Source organism: Miniopterus natalensis, chromosome 1 (assembly GCF_054644295.1).
Source record: "Miniopterus natalensis isolate mMinNat1 chromosome 1, mMinNat1.hap1, whole genome shotgun sequence".
NCBI classification, from domain to species: Eukaryota; Metazoa; Chordata; class Mammalia; order Chiroptera; family Miniopteridae; genus Miniopterus; species Miniopterus natalensis.
Window position 1 is genome coordinate 37974281 of NC_142081.1, and position 19158 is coordinate 37993438.

General features: G+C 43.2%; 2 pseudogenes; both read right to left on the reverse strand.

Moving 5' to 3' along the window:
* Window positions 1–1795: 1795 nt before the first annotated feature.
* On the reverse strand, window positions 1796–2697 carry LOC148094090 (procathepsin L pseudogene; annotated as a pseudogene).
* A 597-nt stretch (window positions 2698–3294) lies between these two features.
* Window positions 3295–10974, reverse strand: LOC148094091 (nuclear pore complex protein Nup88 pseudogene; annotated as a pseudogene).
* Window positions 10975–19158: the final 8184 nt, after the last annotated feature.

A 19158-nucleotide genomic window follows, 5' to 3' on the forward strand; every position in this document is an offset into this window, starting at 1 on the left:
CCTGTGTACCAGAAGGTGGTGGGTTGACTCCTGGTCAAAGCACATATCCAGGTTTTGGGTTTGATCCCCAGTGGGGCATGTTCAGAAGTCAACAGATGATGTGATGTTTCTCTCTCTCTCTTTCTCTCTCCCTTCCTCTCTCTCTAAAAATAAATAAATAAATAAATAAATAAATAAATAAATAAATAAATAAGAAATAAATAAGAAAATGGGGGAAGCCTGTATATATCAACACAGAAAGAGCTCCAGGGAACATTGGTAGAGTAAAATAATTAATTAATTAATTAATAATTAATAAATAAATAAATTACAGAACATGTTGTCTAATCCGGTATATGTATAAGTGACCTGAATGTAAACTTTAAAACTCACAACAAATTTAAAACAAGATAAAATGAAACTGAAATTTGGTGTGACTCATTCAGCCAAGTATCTTACAAAATAAACTTAGCTTATCTCTTGAGATAGATTGCGCTGGGTCAGAGTTCTCCGAGACTGTCTCCCTGAAAGGGCTGCCCCAATAGGAAGGAGCTGTTTCTTGTTCCACAGCCTCCTCGCAGAGCCTCGGCAGGCGTCTCAGAAATGCCAGCTCCCACACAGGCCCGAGCAGCAGCGCTGCAACGTCTCCAGATCTTTGTGCTGCAGAAGCACTTTTCAGTAATTAACTAAAGGGCGGGGTGGCCGGGCTCCCACAGGCTGGCACTCCCTCCCTCCTGCTCCCTGCCCTCCTCTGGAATGCAAAGACGCCCCCCAGAAATGACTGTACTTCAGCCCTTGCGCCCTCAGCCCCCAAACCCAATTTGGCAAGGTGAGGAGGGCCTTCAGGGCGCCACCCAAGACACGACAATTCCCTACCGCACTCCCCAGGGAGTTATGCTGTGCGCTACTCTCCTGGCGCCACCTCACCTGTCTCCCCCAGGCTAACCTCCCGCCCCCTCTGAGGAAGAACCTCGCAACAGGCAGCGAGGGAAATAACATCCTAATTCTATCCACTTCAACTGTGCCATTTTTTGCTCAAGGGTCCTCTAAACAACAGAAAAATGGATAGGTCCTTTCCACTTCTCATTGTGCAAATAAAATAAATAGCTGGAACAGTCTCTCTTCCATTATTTTCAAATGGCTGATGTCTGGAACAAAGTCTCCCAGACTTTGGAATTTAACGAACCATTAAAATTCCAAAAAACTTAGGATGGCTCATTTTTATTTTGCCAAGTATGGACATTTAAAAAGCAACCTGAACTACTGTCATCATCACATAAATGAGTGGGCCCCTCAGCACCAAAACAATGTGGTCATGACAATCTCTCATTTAAAAACAGCCCTTTAAATTTAATACACTTAAATCTACGGAAGCTACACACATATTTCACGTAGATCAATGAACATTTCCTCACATACCGGCACCAGTTCCCTTAGAAAGAACTGGCAGAGATGAAAACAAATTTTCAAACCTAGCTATGCCTGAGAAAGGCAGGAACGCATTTTTAAAAATACATATTCTGGGTTCCCAGCCCATATTTACTGCATCAGCCAGTCAACTTCATCAAGACTGGGGCATGTGTTTTTTCTTTTTGCATATAAAATTAAGTTTTATTTTAAAAGGTAAAACTTCATACATACTTTTAAAACATAAAATTTCAAAGTTATTAGTCAAGTCAATAATACAAAGGTGTTTACAGTAGTGATTAAAAGAAGTAATAACGTTTTTCCAGTGTAAAAAGTCACAGAATTCAAATCACAACTTGGAGCTTCAAGATCCAGTTGTTTTATCTCGTGCAGTAAAGTGCGATCCATTTTAAGATAAAATTCCTCCTCTGGATATCCTGTTCTCAATCAAGTCTTTCTTTATCACCATCATCTCACACAGTAGGAAAGCTGAGATTCCACAGCGGTGGCTCTGGTCTTTGGTCATCTTTACTGAGCCATTCTTGCCCCAATCTATGCCCCAGCTGTTCCTGACAATCCAGTATTTATTGTTACTTGATTCTGTTCCTTCAAAGCTATAGCCAATCACCAGAACACCATGATCTAGGTCTTCACTGCTGCCGTCTGGACTATAATAAATGCCTTCTTCATAGAACCCGAAGCTGTCGTGGCTTGCATCTATAGCAACGGAGGTGGGCCCCATAGTTGCCACTGCCTTCATGAGCGACCTCTCCTGCTGATGGATGTCTACGGAGCCAGTGTCATTGCAACAGATTCCTCTGGCTTGTTGTTGCAGGATTCAACCTTTGCATAACATGAATAGAATTTCTCTGAGCCCAGGCCTCCGTTGGACTTAACGTATTAGAACGTTGTTCATTAGGCCACCATGCAGCCCTCATTGCCTGGACACCAAGAGCAGGCTACAAGGTTCTGCTCACTCAGTGAAGCAAGTCTGCCAGTTTTCCAGAACATCTGTCCTTCAAGGGCACCAGCTGCACTAAAAGCCCAACAAGAACTACAGTGACCCTGATCCTTCACGGGAGTTACATAGCCTTCCTCTCTCCAATTCACAGTGGCGGACGGGGGGGGGGGGGGGTTGTCAGCAAAGAGAAGTTCCCAGAACAATTTCCTTTTCTTGTACTTCTGGTTTTGAAGGCCATTCCCCACCTGCCTGATTTCTTCATTGGCCATGTCCCCAAAGGCATTCGTTGCCATGGTGAAGCTCTGTTTTCCTAGGTTGCATTCCTGGTTGTGCAGTTCAATCATTTTCATGCTGGTCCCGGGGTCTTAGAGCAAGACTAAGCTATGTGTATTTTTTTTTTAATTTTTTACTGTAGTAAAATATATATAATATAAAATTTAGCCTTTTTAACTAACCAGTGCCATTAAGCACAGTCACCATTTTGTGCCATCCTCACAGCTATCTTTATCCCAAACAGATTCCCTACCTGTTAAATAATAACATCTCCTCCTCCCACAAACTCCTGGAGCCACTATTCTACTCTCTAGGTACCTCGTATAAATGGAATCATAAAATAATTGTCCTTTTGCATTTGGTCTATTTCACTTAGCATGAGCTTCAGGGTTTATCTACGTCATAGCATATATTAGAACCTCATTCCTTTCTATAGCTACATAATACTCCATTAAATGCATATCCCACGTTTTGTTTACCCACTCCTCTGTTGGTGGAACGCTGCATTATTTCAACCTTTTTGGCTCTTGTGAATAATGCCATTATGGACATTGGTGTATAAGTATTTCAGTCCCTGTTTTCAATTCTTTTTTTTTTCTCATTCAAATGCCTCTTTATAAATTAGATAATACTACCTGTTTGTTCTACAATATGAATTTAAGCCTTCACTTGTGTCAACTCCAGGTGTGACTATGTTGTTTGTGGTGTCGGAAACTCACACGATTTCAGATATCATTAATTTGCTTCAGCATTTCTCCTGTGTGTTCACCCCCTCCCCCACCTTCAGGATGGACTGGATGCTTCACTGGTAGGCATTGAGCGCGATGGTAGGGTTTTGAGGACTCAGTACCTTTTCCATCTTTTACTGCTGATAGTCTTTTTTTTTTTTTCATAATAACCTGTTTGATGGCATTGACCAAATGTCAAAATTGATCAGGTATCAGCTGTAATTCTCTTCATGTCTCTTTCACTATCAGAGAGAACTGGGAGCTGAGAATGAAAACTGTGACATACTTTATTAATCCTGTTCATGAAATCTTTTTTTTTCCTTGACTTCCTCATATTTGTCAGCTAAGCACTCAGCCATTTCCCATAGACTATTCCTCTCCTCATGACAATAACTGAGATCTTCTAGTTGTTTCTTTTTTTGGTCATATAATAATTTGACCCTCAGCTGGATCTCCTCCTTTGCCAGGTCCTGTTTCAGAATGTACTGTTGGCCAGCTGGATGTGGCTCAGTGGTTGAGCATCGGCCTAGGATCCTGGAGATCGAGGTTAGATTCTGGGTCAGGGCACATGCCCAGGTTGCAGGCTTGATCCCCAGTGGGGGGTGTGCAAGAGGCAGTCGATCAATGACTCTCATCGTTGATGTTTCTATCTCTCTCCTTTCCTCTCTCTGAGATCAATAAAGATATATTTAAAAAAAAAAAAAAGAATGTACTTGTCTTTGAACACCTGTGTAGCTCTGCTAATGAGACAAAGACATTCTTTTTCAGGCAATTTAAAAAATGCTGGATTTGCAGCACTATCTTGCAAAGTGCTTCTAACATGCTTTTCAAAGGGATCCGGGGTTTTAGCCAGAATTCAGACAGGAGACTCTACCACTTCAACATCTTCTTGGGTATAAAGCAGGGGAGGAGATGCTGGATGGACTGTGCTTAATAAAGGCCTTAGGGAGCATTTGTAGGTACTGGTGATACCGATCGTCGCGGGCCCCAGAATCCTCAAACCGGAGCCGGCTGCCTGAGCGGCAATGGCTCCGTACAAAGGGTGCGCTCTGCAAAGCGTTTCTGTTCCGTAGCAACTTCCTATAGACTATCCTATCTTCTTCGTCTGAGCCAAGAAATTTAGGAAGTTTATAAATCCAGTTAGCCCAGCACTATGGACATCGGCTTCCTGAGTCCAGTGATATCTTGAGAAGATGGATTGGACAAGAAAAGCTAGAATCAAAGGGATCATCCTCTACAGATGCCAGTTTCAGGGCAAACCCCAGCTCCACACACTCAAACACGTACGGAGAAGGAATGAGGTTGGCCCTGCAGTCCCAGGACATTTCTGATGTTTGGTCTTCTTCTCCCCCTTCCAGCTCAGCACAGCGACACAGCATTGCTGACTCAGTAGCAGTCACTAAGATGTTGGGGACATAGGGTCGGCAGAGTACAGCACAAGCATTACAACCATAGTTATCCTCAGCTGCAGGACGCATGGCAATAGACCGCTTCCTAACATTCCCAGGGCCGCCTAACACACTAACGTATGTAAGGAAAGTCTCCCCATTCTCGTGTAAGATGTACCGCGGGCGGGCCACTACTAAATCTCTGCCTTTTTATCCAAATATATTTTGGGGGACTGCTGCCAACGGCCCAAAGTCAAATGCAACCGCTGTCTCTCCGAGAGATGCGGTCCATGCCCTTCCTTTGCCTGAGCATTAGACTTTCCTCTCCTGCTTCTGACAGTGCGATGACCTAAGTGGGGGCTGGACACACATAGAGAACAAATTCTTGTTGCCTGACGTGGACGGCGCGCTGTGGGCCCAGCGTTTCACTCGGATGCCAGGCAGCACGCTTTAGAGTCAGAGAGGTGGGCCTGGGGGAAATCTCAGCCACTGCAGCAGCACCACAGTCCCCTGGTGACCTTCCACCTTCCGTTCAGAATGCCTTCCCCGCTGGCTCGGTGATTCTAGCACTGTAAGTCCTTTCAGTCTTACACGTGCTACGTGATGTTGTGTTGGACTTAACAAGGCTTGAGAGATTTCAAACAAGGGTGGATTTATGCAAAGCAATCTCTGATTCCAGGAGAGGGAGGGCTCCTCACCCAGGACCCTGAGGCCTGGAAGGCAAAGCACTAAGAAAGAGCTGTCTCCTTCCCACGGGAAGACTTCTCCGCCAAGACCCAAGACCAGGTTTCTTGTCAGCAACTGTGGTGGCAGCGGAGATGACAAAGGCAATGACAAGAAGCCAGTTTCTCAGCCTCGGCTGGGCTCTGGTTTTTCAGCCCCTCCCAGGGTCACCAGAATAAGACATGGTTCCCTGTTTTCAACTCCTTTGGGAGAAATTGCCGGATCACATGGAAATCCTATGTTGAACTTTGTGAGGAACCACTAAACTGTTTTCCACACTGCACCATTTTACATTCCCATCAGCAATGCGCGTCTTTGCCAACACTTGTTATTTTCTGGGGGGTTTGTTTGTTTGTTTTTCTTGTTTTTGTTTTGTTTTGTTTTGTTTTTATAATAGCCTCCAAGGGGGGTGAAGCAATCTCATTGTTGTTTCCATTTCTCTAATGACTAATAATATTGAGCATCTTTTCATGTGCTTATTGGCCATATATATACATATATATATATATATATATATATATATTTTTTTTTTTTTTTTTTAATTGATTTCAGAGAGAGGAAGGGAACGGGAAAAAGAAATAGAAACATTAGTGATGAGAGAGAGTCATCATTGGCCACCTCCTGCACCCCCCACCGGGGATCAAGTCCACAACCAGGACATGCTCCCCGACCTGGAATCAAACAGTGACCTCCTGGTTCAGAGGTTGGCACTCAGCCACTGAGACACGCTGGCCAGGTCATATGTACATTTTCTTTGGAGAAATATTTAAGTTTTCTGTCCTTCCCCCCTCCCCCCCAAAACATCAGCAATTTATTATTTCTCACAATTCTGGAGGTAGAATGGATGGTAATTCTGTTGGCTCAGTTACTCGTTCAGCTGTATTTCTTTGGTAGCTGAGCTAGGCTGGGAGAGTCAAGAAGGCCTCACTCATGTTCTTTGCCCATTTTAAAATCAGGTTGTTTTGGTTTTTCTGTTGTTGAGTTAGAGCAATTTTTAATATATTCTAGATATTAATCCTTTATCAAATATGTGATTTGCAACTATTTTTTCCCATTCTGTGGGTTGTCTTTTCTCTCTCTTGATAGTGATGTTTGATGCACTAAAGTTTTCATTTTTTAATTAAAAAAAAAATTTTTTTTAAATATATCTTTATTGATTTCAGAGAAAAGGGAGAGGGAGAGAGAGAGAAACATCAATGATGAGAGAGCCATTGATCAGCTGCCTCCTGCACGTCCCCCGCTGGGGATCGAGCCCACAACCCGGGCATGTGCCCTGACTGGGAATCGAACCGCAATCTCCTGGATCCTAGGTCAATGCTCAACTGCTGAGCCATGCCCAGCCGGGGCTGCACTAAAGTTTTTAATTTTGTTGAAGTCCAATTTGTCTGTTTTTTTCTTTTCTTATCTGTGCTTTTGATGTCATATCCAAAGAATCAATACCAAATTCAATGTCATGTCATGAAAATTTTCTCCTATATATTTTTTCTAATTTTATAGTTTAGCTCTTAAGTTTATGTCTTTGTTCCATTTTGAGTTGATTTTTGTATATGGTATAAGGTAAGGGTCCAATTTCATTCTTTTGAATATGGATATCCAGTTTTGCCAGCACCAGTTGTTATTGAAAAAATTGTCTTTTCCCTATTGAATGGTCTTGGCACCTTTTGTCAAAAATCATTTGAACATATATGCAAGGGTTTTCTTCCAGACTCTCTTTTGTATTCCATTGGTCTATATGTCTGTCTGTATGCCAATACCACATTGTTTCGATTACTGCAGCTTTGTAGTAAGTTTTAAAATCAGGGAGTGTGAAACCTTCAACTTTGTTCTTCTTTTGCAAGATTGTTTTTTACTATTCAGGATCCTTTGAGATTCCATATGAGTTTTAGAATGGGTTTTTCTATTCTGCAAAAATAGTGCTGTTGGGATTTTGATAGAGATTGCATTGAATATGTAGAGCAATTTGGGTAGTATTTTTATCTTAACAATATTAAGTCTTCCAATACCTGAACACAATATGTCTTTCTATATATTTTCTTTAATTTTTTCAGCAATGTTTTGTGATTTTCAGTGTATAAGTCTTTAGCCTCCTTGGTTAAAAATTTATTCTTAAGCATTTATTCTTTTTTCCCCCCAATCCTCACCCTAGGATATTTTTTCCACTGCTTTTCTGAGAGAGTGGAAGGGAGAAAGGGAGAGAAAGAGAAAGAAACATCAATGTGAGAGAGATACATCCGTTGGTTGCTGAGACATGACCACTGGGGCCGGGGATTGAGCCTGCAACTGAGGTACATGCCCTTGGCCGGAATCAAACCCAGGACCCCTTCGGTCTGCAGGGCAATGCTCTAACCACTGAGCCAAACCTGCTAGGGCAAGCATTTATTCTTTTTAATACCATGGTAAGTGGAATTATTTTCTTAATTTCCATTTTAGATTTTTCATTGCTAGTGTATAGAAATGTAACTGATTTTCATGTGTTATTTTGTATCCTGCAACTACTGAATTTGTTTATTAGCTCTAGCTGGTGTGTGTATGTGTGTGTGTGTGTCTGTGTGTGCACATGTGTGAAATCCTTAGGATTTTCTACATATAAGGTCATGTCATCTGTGAACAGAGATAATTTTACTCCTTCCTTTCCAATATGAATGCCTTTTATTTCTTTCTAATGCTTAATTATGCTGGCTAGAACTTCCAATGTTATGTTGAATAAAAGTGGGTATCCTTGTTTTGTTTCTGATCTTAGAAGAAAAGCTTTCAGTCTTTCATCATTGAGTGTGATGTTAGCTGTGGGTTCTTCATATATGGCCTTCATCATGTTGAAGTTTTCTTCTATTCCTAGTTTACCGAGTGTTGAATTTTGTCAAATGCTTTTTCTGCAGCAATTGAGATGATCATCTGTTTTTTTCCCTTCATTCTATTAATGTGGTGTATTACATTGATTTTCACATGTTGAACCATCCTTGCACTCTAGGAATAAATCACATTTGGTCGCAATATATAATCCTTTTAATATGTTGCTGAATTCAGTTTGCTAGCATTCAATTTGAGGATTTTTGAATTTATATTCATAACAGACCTTGGTCTGTAGTTTTCTTCTAGAGTCTTTTTCTGGCTTTGGTATCAGAGAAGTGCTGTCCCCATAGAATGAAATGAGTTAGGATGTGTTCCTTCCTCTTCAATTTTTAGGAAGACTTTGAGGGGAAGGATTCTTGTTAATTCCCCTTTAAGTTTTTGGTGGAATGCACTAGTAAAGCCATCTGGTCCTGAAATACATATTTCTAAGCCAACTTGTTCCCCTCTCCATGCTGCTATGATTCTTTAGGGACCAACTACCCAAAATGCCTGATTTGGATGCCCTTGGGTATAACTTAATAAACTAGTAACATCATATTTTTTAAAAGAGAGTAATGTAGCCAAGCTACCCAGCTCTAGAAATGCCTTAAGGAGGGAAACAGGACATAGGAGTGAGCCAGCCTCTGAGTATGAAGGAGTGTTGCCAGTCTTGAGAGTGTTGACGTAAGAATGTCCAAACCTATAGAGAATTTTTACAAAAATTAATTTGAGCCAAACAGAGGATACTCCTAGAAGCAAGATCTCAACAGACTGAGAAAAGTGCCTCTGAGGATAGCAGTTTGCAGCTGCTTTTATGCATTTGCAGTTAAGGAGGGACCGTAAGGAAGATTATAGGAAGGTGGGGAAAAGCAAGGTGGGGATTGGATTGCAGGATAGTTAACAAGATTATATACACTTTTGAAAGTAGTTACTCTGAAAAAGTGGCATTTCAAAGGTATGTTAACCTAGTTGCACAGAAACAATGGACAGGGCTTCCTTAAGGCAAAGACAAACCTTTACTAAAGAAGTTATATCCCTGGGGTGTGACAACCCACCATGACCTGCCCAGTTAGGAGCTTATGATCAGATCACCCCATGAGGTTACTTCCCTAGAACCCGTGGTGTGCAGCTTCGCTTGACTGTAGCCCCTCCCATCAACTGGCTTCTTCCCACAGTTGTAGTGGGTCTGTAGCCACCAGAGTTTCATACAGGTCCTTAGCCTGAGAGTGAAGGGAGTAGGTGTTATGTGCAAAATGCAACTCAGGGAAGTCAGACGGCCAGGTCCAACTCAGGGGACAGGTCCCTCTGAGCTCAGGCCAAGGGGATAGTGCTGTGACAGGGAAGAGGAAGCTACTTGGCATAAATTAATGTGAGGTTACTCTCACTAAAATATTTTCTTAGTCTACTTGTGCACAAAGATCACAGGCAATGAAAAAGTTTCAGAAAACTTGTAATTAGACAGAAAAGCAATTTCCTACAGGTTCCTTTGCCTTTTAAACTCAGTCTCCCTTCTCCTCACCCCCATCTTTCCCCAGGCACTAGTGTATCTTTCCAGTAAAAGGAAAAAAAAACTGGTTTGGCCACTTATGCAGAAAAAGAAATGAATTTAATATCTGAATTAGTTCTGACTGGTTCTCAACTGACTGGTTCTCCTTGGGAGCAAGTAGCCAAGTGAATATCCAAGAGAGAGCAGGGAAGGAATGAAATGTCACCAAGCCTGAATGAGAAGCTCCTCAATCATCCTGCAACACCCTGGAGGTGCGCAGGGAACAGTATCCTCTCACCTGGTGAGTCACACCTCCCACACCCAGCAGGGTGCAGAAACATTGAGTGAAACCTGAATAAAATAGTCAGAACAAGTCAGGCAGGTAAAACATTCCCCTGCTGTCAATTAGATGATACGCTGAACCCAGCTTCAAGACAGGAGGCAGGCAGAGGAGGGTTTTCAGCAATACAAGGTTTTGTACAGTCCCACAAAAACTAGGGATCTGCAATAGGGCTTGAAGATCTTTAGTCCCACAGATATTTCCATCTTTAAAGGCCAAAGTGTGTGGAAGCTCTGAACACAGAGTGTTTGTTTGTTTTGTATTAAAGGGAGGGGCGTTTCTACAGAGCTCTAAACCTTGAATAGATCATAAAAGACAGTTTAGAAGATCCGAGTTTCCTTTTCAAAATCCAAGATGTAGGTAAATCAACAAACACACTGTTCCTATCTCAGTTTCCTCCCTTTCACCTCATACCTGTGAAGTGGAGAAGAGGGATAACAACATCCCAGCCATTTAGAACTGACTCAGAGACCAAGAGAGATTATAACATTAGCAAGAAAGACTGTGATTAAAAATCCAAAACTTAAGACCCAATGCTCACACATTCTCAGCTACTGTTCGATCAGAAGCATTATTTCTCAAGGTAGAGAAGCGCTAGTGCATGGGCTTGCAAAGATGTGCGTTTACCTGCCAGAATGCTGTGGCCTAAACTGTGATCTTGATGAACACTGAGGTTCTTCTGCCTCTTTATATAAATAGAAAATGTCCCAAATAAACTTGTACTAGGTCATTTCATCATCACCATGATGGTTTTTGTCAATAAACAGGTATTAGGTGTCCAGTTGGCCAGCACTGACCTGACCAGGCCTATCTCGACTTCCCTGAACCACCACCTGGATGGGGAACATATCCAAGAGCATTGCTTCATCACTGTTCTGGAATTGTATCCTTTGAAATTTGTATAAAGGTATGTGACACAAATTTTCATTGTAAGTAGGCACTAAAATAGAGGCTTTAATTAGCTCTCTGGGGAGGCAAATATGTGGTAGAACAGAGCTCAGCAGGAGAAAAGTCAAGGCAGGTGTTGAAGAACCACTGCATGGGAGATGGGTGGCACAAAGGTTATTTGAAGTGTAGTCAATACCACTGAAGTCGGGAAGAAAAGGGAAACCTTTCTAGTTATAATTTCCATCCACTTTAGCACGTGGTTCTGAAAGTGTGCTTGCAATTCATCTAACACCAGGCAATCCCGGACACCTGTGGTGGGCTGCAACGTAAGGCACACAGTCCTTGGCAGACCACGGCTCCACGAGGACAGCATTCTGGCCAGTCATGCCTCTGTCTCCAGCCCCCTGGGCAGCACCTGCCCCAAGATGAGCTCTCAATTCATGTTTCTTAAATCACATCCTTACAGATCTCCCCATTGATTGCTTTCTTAATCTTTTGACATCTAAATCTAAGACTAGGCGTCAACTTTAATCCTTCGCATCTCTAAATTCAAGCACCCTGCCATTGTACACAGAACTGGCCTTCTATGTACAAGGAGTTAGTAGGATGCTTGCTCACCTCTGCGTGCCCTGGTCTGAGCCTGGCTTACCCCGGGTGAAGTTCTGGCTGCCTTATTTATTTTCAAAATGTTCCTGTCTCCCCCGGGAACTCAGAGAGGTAATACGCAACACCAGGACTTAGGCACTGGGCCCTGCTGCTGTCCGCCCTTGGCAACCTTTTTTCTCGCTTTGTACTTACTCTTTTTGCTACTCTCCATATATTTGGAGAGTGTCCTCACCCGTTTTCTCTAACTCAGAGACCTACTACACTCTTTTCTCTGCTCAGACTATTAAAACTGAAGTTACAACGGATTTGATTGTTAGTTAAATTTAAAAATTTTTGCCATCCCATTATAGTACATGGTGGTCTAGATAATGCAGAGATGAGCCCTGGAGTAGCTAACAACTGCGTCAAGAAAAGACTGTGTTCGCCCTGGCAGGGTAGCTCAGTTGGTTGGAGCGTCATTCGGATACACAAAAGTCGAGGGTTCGATCCCCAATCAGGGCACATGCAAAACGCAACCAATGAATGCAGAAATAAGTAGAACAAGTTAATGTTTCTCTCCCCCCCCCCCTTCCTCTCGCTCTCAAATCAATTTTAAAATATACTGCGTTCTCCAGGAGTGTTTCTTCTTCCCCCAGCATTCATGAAGTTGTGCTTGCACCAGGGGTAGAGCAGGGTTTTCAGAGCACAGACCTGATGGGAAATATTATGTTCAACAAAACTGTCTGTAGAGCGAACTAGCAGCTCTGTTCAGTTCCCCTGATACCTCGTTTCTTCAGTGAGACAAAGCTTAGGCAAATTTTAATAGCAGTGGAGTTCTGGTGATTACACAATGCTTCATACTACATCGAGTAACAGTATGATTTCCAAATACGTCTGAGCACAGTATTTTATTCCCCGCGGAACCCAGGAGCATAAGGAAGCATCAGTATGACCCCAGTTCCAAGCAGGTGATGGTGTGCCTGGCTCCGTTCTTTAAAGGCTCTTTGTAAAATGAACCAATAAGCTAGGAAGTATATACAATATTCCAAAGTAAAATTCAAAAGAAGCTCAGACTTGCTCAGAGGATGTTAACTTACAGACAAGCAAGTCGAAGTGATGTGTATCGTTTTTAATCCGGCCCAGGAGTGGACTGGAAAGAAGGGACAGTGTTCGGAAGGGGAGCCCTCCAGAGCCACCTGCTTTGAATATTGTCTGGAGCTACACGTTTCCTTTATTTTGTCTCCAAGACTCCCATCCTGAGGAGAGCTCTCAGGGGGATTTATGTAAAGCACCCTGAAGAAACTGTATTCATCACTGACCCCACCTCCCCCCAAAACCACATTTCTGATCGTTCAGTGGCAGGAGAGAAAATTCTCATCCCCTCCTGTCATTCCCAGAAGTAGTGCTGGAGAAAAGATAACCCCCCAGGTGTGACATCCCCACACTGAGGGGCGCACCCACCGTGAAGAGGACTCCGCAGCAGGGGGTGCGGGTGGAGGGGTGAAGCTCAGGTCTGTAGGGCAGACGAACCGCAGAGCTTTGAGTCTACGATATTGTAGCTGAAGCACTGACAGTGATGTCAATGAACTGTCTGCCTCCTCTTTACTACACTGATCTGTCCACTCACAAAATACTTCCAGGTTTTCTTCCCAAAGGCCATGTATTTCCGAAAAATGCAAAAAGTTGCACTAAGAAGAAAACACTGGTTTGAAGAAAGTATTTTATTTTCATAATGTTTTTATTAATGTGTTCATCATTTTTTAAATATGTTTTTATTGATTTTAGAGAGGAAGAGAAGCAGAGAGAGACAGAAACATCGATCAGTTGCCTCCCACAAGCACCCCCAACCAGGGATCAAACCCAAAACCTGGGTATGTGCCCTGACCAGGAAGGAAACCAGCAACATTTTGGTGCACAGGACCACGCTCAACCAACTCAGCCACACTGGCCAGGGCTATAATCCTTTTATGAGATATTCAGTGAATTATTTTTATAACATTAAAATGCAATAATATGTAAGAGGAAAATTGCAGTGAAGAAAGCAAACCTACAAATTGTGGAAAAGTATCTTTTGATTCCCTTTCAGCCAACCTTCATCAAACACCCATGTGTGCCGCACAAATACCATGCTAACTGCTTTCGGAACATAAGAAGGCACTATAATAAATGGTCTATGCCCCCAAGGCATTTGTAGTTTAATTGAAAAGAACAGTGATATGTAGATATAGATACAAAAATCAAGGATTCTAAAACGTGAGTAGTGTAATGGTCAGGAGTGCAGGCTTGGAGCCAGATTGCTTTGGTCTGAATCCCAGCTCTACCACCCAACCCAGGATTAGAGCAAGGCACTCACCTCTGGCACAAAATCTAAGAGGGTGCTGAAAACAACCCAGTAATCAAGATAAATAATATTTTAATGCAATATTTTTTTAAAATCTAATGCAAAGACTTTATGATGCACAAATAGCAAAAACTTAAATAAAGACAAGTTCCAATAATGCTGTACCAAGTCATATTGGAGCCCAAGGCTAAAGGGAACATGTGCATCTCTATATCCATGCTTTGGTATATGTTGTGTGTGTGTGTGTGTGTGTGTGTGTGTGTGTGTGTATTTTAATGGTTAATTTTTTTCCAAGATAGTAATGTGGTTGATAAAATATTGAAAACTAGAAAGCGTTTAAAACATTATTTTAAGTTTAAATGCTTTATTTGTACCTCCAACTAGAATTTGTTATAATTTTATTTTCCTGGCTTTCGTGGAAGCAAACTCATTACCTAGGTGAGCTTCTTCACCTCTCTGTTTTTGTTTCCTCTTCTGTAGAAAAAGAAATACGGCAGGGGAAACAGTGCTATCTCACAGGCTGTGAAGATTAAATGAGTCATTGTGTGTTAAGCATTCACAATAGCTCACAGCCCTTAGCAATTTCTCTTCAAAGTAAGCTGTTGTTGTGGTTTTATCTTCAGTAATAGAAAATAAAAGTTTTAGATCAGAAATGAGAGGTCAGTTTTAGCTGAGATGATTGAGATGATTGTCGCTTATGATCTGATACATCGCCTAGCTCTGTGGAGCTGGACTGCTTACTCACCAGTCTATACTCTGATCTGTAATAGGTCAAGTCCCATCACAGACACTTAATGTACATGTACCTGTTATGGGACTTGACCTACTATAGGGAAGATGCGATTTGAATGGACTGGCCTTGAATAAATGAATATTAAGAATAGAATTGGAGATAATGGAGGATATGATGACTTTAGGTGTAACAAGTTTGAATTAGTAGCAATATACCCAATTGGAAATATCCATGAGTCATATGGAAATGTGATACAGAACTTGGAAGAGAGACAGAACCAAACTAAATTTGGGCATAAGTCACGTGGTTGTGATAGGAGCAGTGCATGAACAGATGCCCTCTCAGGGGAGAGGGTATGTACAGAGACTAGCAAAGAGCAAAGGACCAAGATGTGGAGACAATGACTGGATGAGTGTGAAGAGGAGCTAGGAAAGCCATTGGAAAATTCAGGATGATTCTCAAGAAGCAGGAGCCTCCAAATCATATAACATCTCCCTGACTCCTGAGACAACTCTCTGAAATAAGTGAAAATGACCTTGAGTAAGAGAGAACCATTAAGGAGCTCATCCTAAAATATTTTGTTCCTTCTGAAATTTGAAGAAAATTCACAAGAAACATTCAGCAGTTAGGAGAATATATTTTAACATCATATATTTACTTCTAATTAAAATCTAGAAAAGAGATGTTTCTAATAAGATTTGTAAAGGACAAAGTCCCCAACTGCTTTGAAAAGCTGGAGAATCTAATCCCCTCCACCTCATGCTTTCTTCTTAACATGGAACACTTTATATGGACCCTAATCTGTAAACCGATTATTCTTCGAAATTTCATTTTTAAGCCAGTAGTTTGGAAACATCAACAATGTGGCTTGGTTCCCAGTCCACCTTGCAATACTTATTTTTCCCACAGTGTCCCTGAACCATATTATCAATAGTTCTCTAACTCCTTACTTATAATGTGGTTTCTATAACAACCTTCATACTAGACAGTTTGCCTATTTACATATTTCCTCTATAAGTTCCTTGAGGGCAGAAGCTGTGCTTTAATTATCTTTGTATCCTCAGCACCTAGCACCCTGACAGGCTGACATATGGTAGACACTCAATAAATATATATTAAGTGAATAAATAAATGGGAGAACAGAATTCTGAGCAATTTTTCAGTCTTGTCAGTGGAAGAAATTCTCTCCACTTTCTTAAAGAGGGAATGAGAAGGCTGCTGGGGACACGTAGTGGGGTCTGTGATGGGAGGTGGGTAGGAGAGAGAAGACACTTGAGGCTGTTAAGGAAGGGATGGTGGCAGATGGGATAACCCCAAGCAAAGGGGATGTGGAGAGAGAAGCACAGGAGCAGAAATATGTAAGACATTTACAGGCCCGGTGGGCGTGGCTCAGCGGCTGAGCATCGACCTATATGGTCTAGGAGATCGAGGTTCGAATCCCGGTCAGGGCACATGCCCGGGTTGCGGGCTCGATCCCCGGTGGGGGGCGTGCAGGAGGCAGCCGATCAATGACTCTCATCATTGATGTTTCTATCTCTCTCTTTCCCTCTCCCTTCCTCTCTCTGAAATCAATAAAATAAAGAACAGCAAACAATTTTTAAAAAACACAGGAGAGAAACAAGATGGCGGCATAGGTAACAACTGCACCCGCCGCCTCCCGCAACCACATCAAAATCACAACTAAAATACAGAACCGCCCTCACTCGGAGCCTCCTGAGATCTGGCTGCACAGAAGCCCCACAACCAGGGAGCTGAGGGAGCAACAAGACCGTAGGAGGGGCGGAGACGCGGGCGGATCAGGGCTGAATCGGAGACTCGCCGCAGGCCCACACACGGTGGCGCGGGTTAAACCCAGGAGGGAATCTCGGCGGTGGGGGTTTCCCAGAGGAGGGAGGGGTCCCAGCCCCACAGCAGGCCCCCAGCCCAGGGCTCCAGGCCGGGAAGAGACGTCCCCACAACTCCAGGCTGTGAAACCGGCGGGGACTGTCCCTGAGGGTCGCGGAGGCTGCGGGAGCCCCAGCAGCTCCTCTAAAGGGCCCGGCACAGACTCACTCGGACGCTCCCTCTGAGCCCAGCGCCGGGCAGCAGCCTGAAAGGACCTGGGACACTCGGGGAGGAACTAACCTGCCTGGAATCCGGGCGAGAGGTGGAGGGGCGGCTTCCTCCCAGGCAGAAGAGCTGGCAGAGGCCATGGCTCCTTCGGCGAGTCCTCCCCCACACAGCCGGCAGGCAGGCGCCATGTTTGAATCGCCAGCACCTGACTCTCACCTTTGGCCCCGCCCCGTGATTCCAGGAGGCCCCGCCCCTCCCCACCTGCCGCTCATCCAGGCCATTTCCAGTGGTTTTTTTATGCAAGTGGCCACTCAAGCATCATGCTTAGGACTTTCCCAAAATCTCTCAAACAAGCAGCAGCTGGCCTCAGCATACCCCATACAGCTTGATAAGTGGCCCCAGGCCTGGCACTAGCGGCAGCCTGCACTGGCTCACAGCTTGGCCTCTGCTGGACACCTCCAAGCCCAGCACAAGTAGCAGCCAACTAAGGTTTGCTGAGTAGCTCATGCTGGGGGGCCCTGGGCAAAGCACTGGCACAGGCTGACTTTACACTTCCCGGGAGGCCCCAGAGACAGTGCACCTGGTGCTCAGACTTGACCACGCTGGATTACAACCCTACCACATCCAAGAGTGACACACTTAAGGATCGCACTTGGTGAACACCAAAGCTCCACTGAAGTAAATCCTGATCCATAGGGGTGTCTCCAGCACAGCAGCTCTTTGGCTGTAGTTGCAGCTGGTCCTCACAGCCAGTGCCAACAGCAACCAAGGCTCAACTACAACAGGACAGTGCACACAGCCCACACAGGGGAGCACCTAGAAGGCCCAGCTCAGGTGACTGGGGAGGCTGAGCCACTGGACCCTACAGGACGCCTACTACACAAAGCCACTCTATAAATTGCAGGAGACATAGCAGCTCTACCTAATACATAGAAACAAACACCTGGAAATAGCCAAAATGTGGAGGCAAAGGAACATGTCCCAAAGGAAAGAAGAGAAGAAATCTCTAGAAGAGGAACTAAATGAAATAGATCCAAATAAGCTAACAGATACAGAGTTCAGAATTTTGTTTATAAGGATGTTTAAGCAGAATATTAGGGAAATAACCGAGAAAATCTATAACATAATAAAGTACCAATTTGAAATGAAGGCTACACGAACTGAAATAAAGAATAATTTACATGGAATCAACAGTAGAGTAGAGGATGCTGAGAATCAAATCAGCAATTTGGAACATGAAGAAACAAAAAACACCCAACCAGAAGAGCAAAAAGAAAAAAGAATCGAGAAATATGAAAATAGTATAAGGAGCCTCTGAGACAACTTCAAGAGGCCCAACATTCATATTATTGGGATGCCAGAAGGGGAAGAAAGAGACCAAGAAATTGAAAACCTATTTGAAAAAATAATTACAGAAAACTTCCCCTTCTTGGGGAAAGAAACAGACTTACAAGTCCAGGAAGCACAGAGGGTCCCAAACAAGAGGGTTCCCAAAGAGGCTCACAGCAAGACACATCATAATTAAAATGCCAAAGGTTACAGACAAAGAGAGAATCTTAAAAGTAGCAAGAGAAAAGCAGTTAGTTACAAGGGAGCCCCCATACGACTGTCAGGTGATTTCTCAACAGAAACCTTGCAGGCCAGAAGGGAGTGGCAAGAAATATTCAAGTGATGAAAAACACGGAACTACAACCAAGATTGCTCTACCCAGCAAAGCTATCATTTAGAATTGAAAGTCAAATAAAGAGCTTCACAGATAAGAAAAAGCTAAACGAGATCATCACCACCAGACCAGCACTACAGGAAAAGTTGAAGGGTCTTCTTTAGGAAGAAGCTAATGAACAAAAGAATCTGACGAACTAAATAAATCCAGAGACATTGATGCATGCAACAGACGATCATATTTCAGAGGAAAGAGGGAAGGGGGGTGGAGGGTGGGAAGAGATTAACCAAAGAAGTTATATGCATATATGCATAACCCATGGACACAGTTAATAACGGAGTGAAGGCCTGGGGAGGGGGTGGGAGCGAGGTGGAGGGGGTTAATGGGGGGTGGAATGGGACACCTGTAATACTTTCAACAATAAAGATAAATTTTAAAAAAAAAAGAAGCATAATGAGGACTAAAAAAGTGAATGGGGAAAAAAAAGACATTTACAAGCTATTTTAAAGCTCACGGACTATAAGTTGGCATGATATACACTGCTGGTTGCCTGTCTTAATCTATCCCTTCCTTCCTTGGGAAAGCAGAGATTTGGTCTCCATGGCCATGACCTGTGGAGAGGGCACCCTGGGTAAAGCCCCAAGGGAGTGGTCTTGATTCAGTTCTAGCCAGTGAAACAATAGAAGAAATCTGCTGGGGTGGAGGCATTGTTCTGGAAGAAATTCTCTTGCTACTAAGAAGAGACAAGCGGCTCCTCCTTTCCAGATGGAATCACAGCAAAG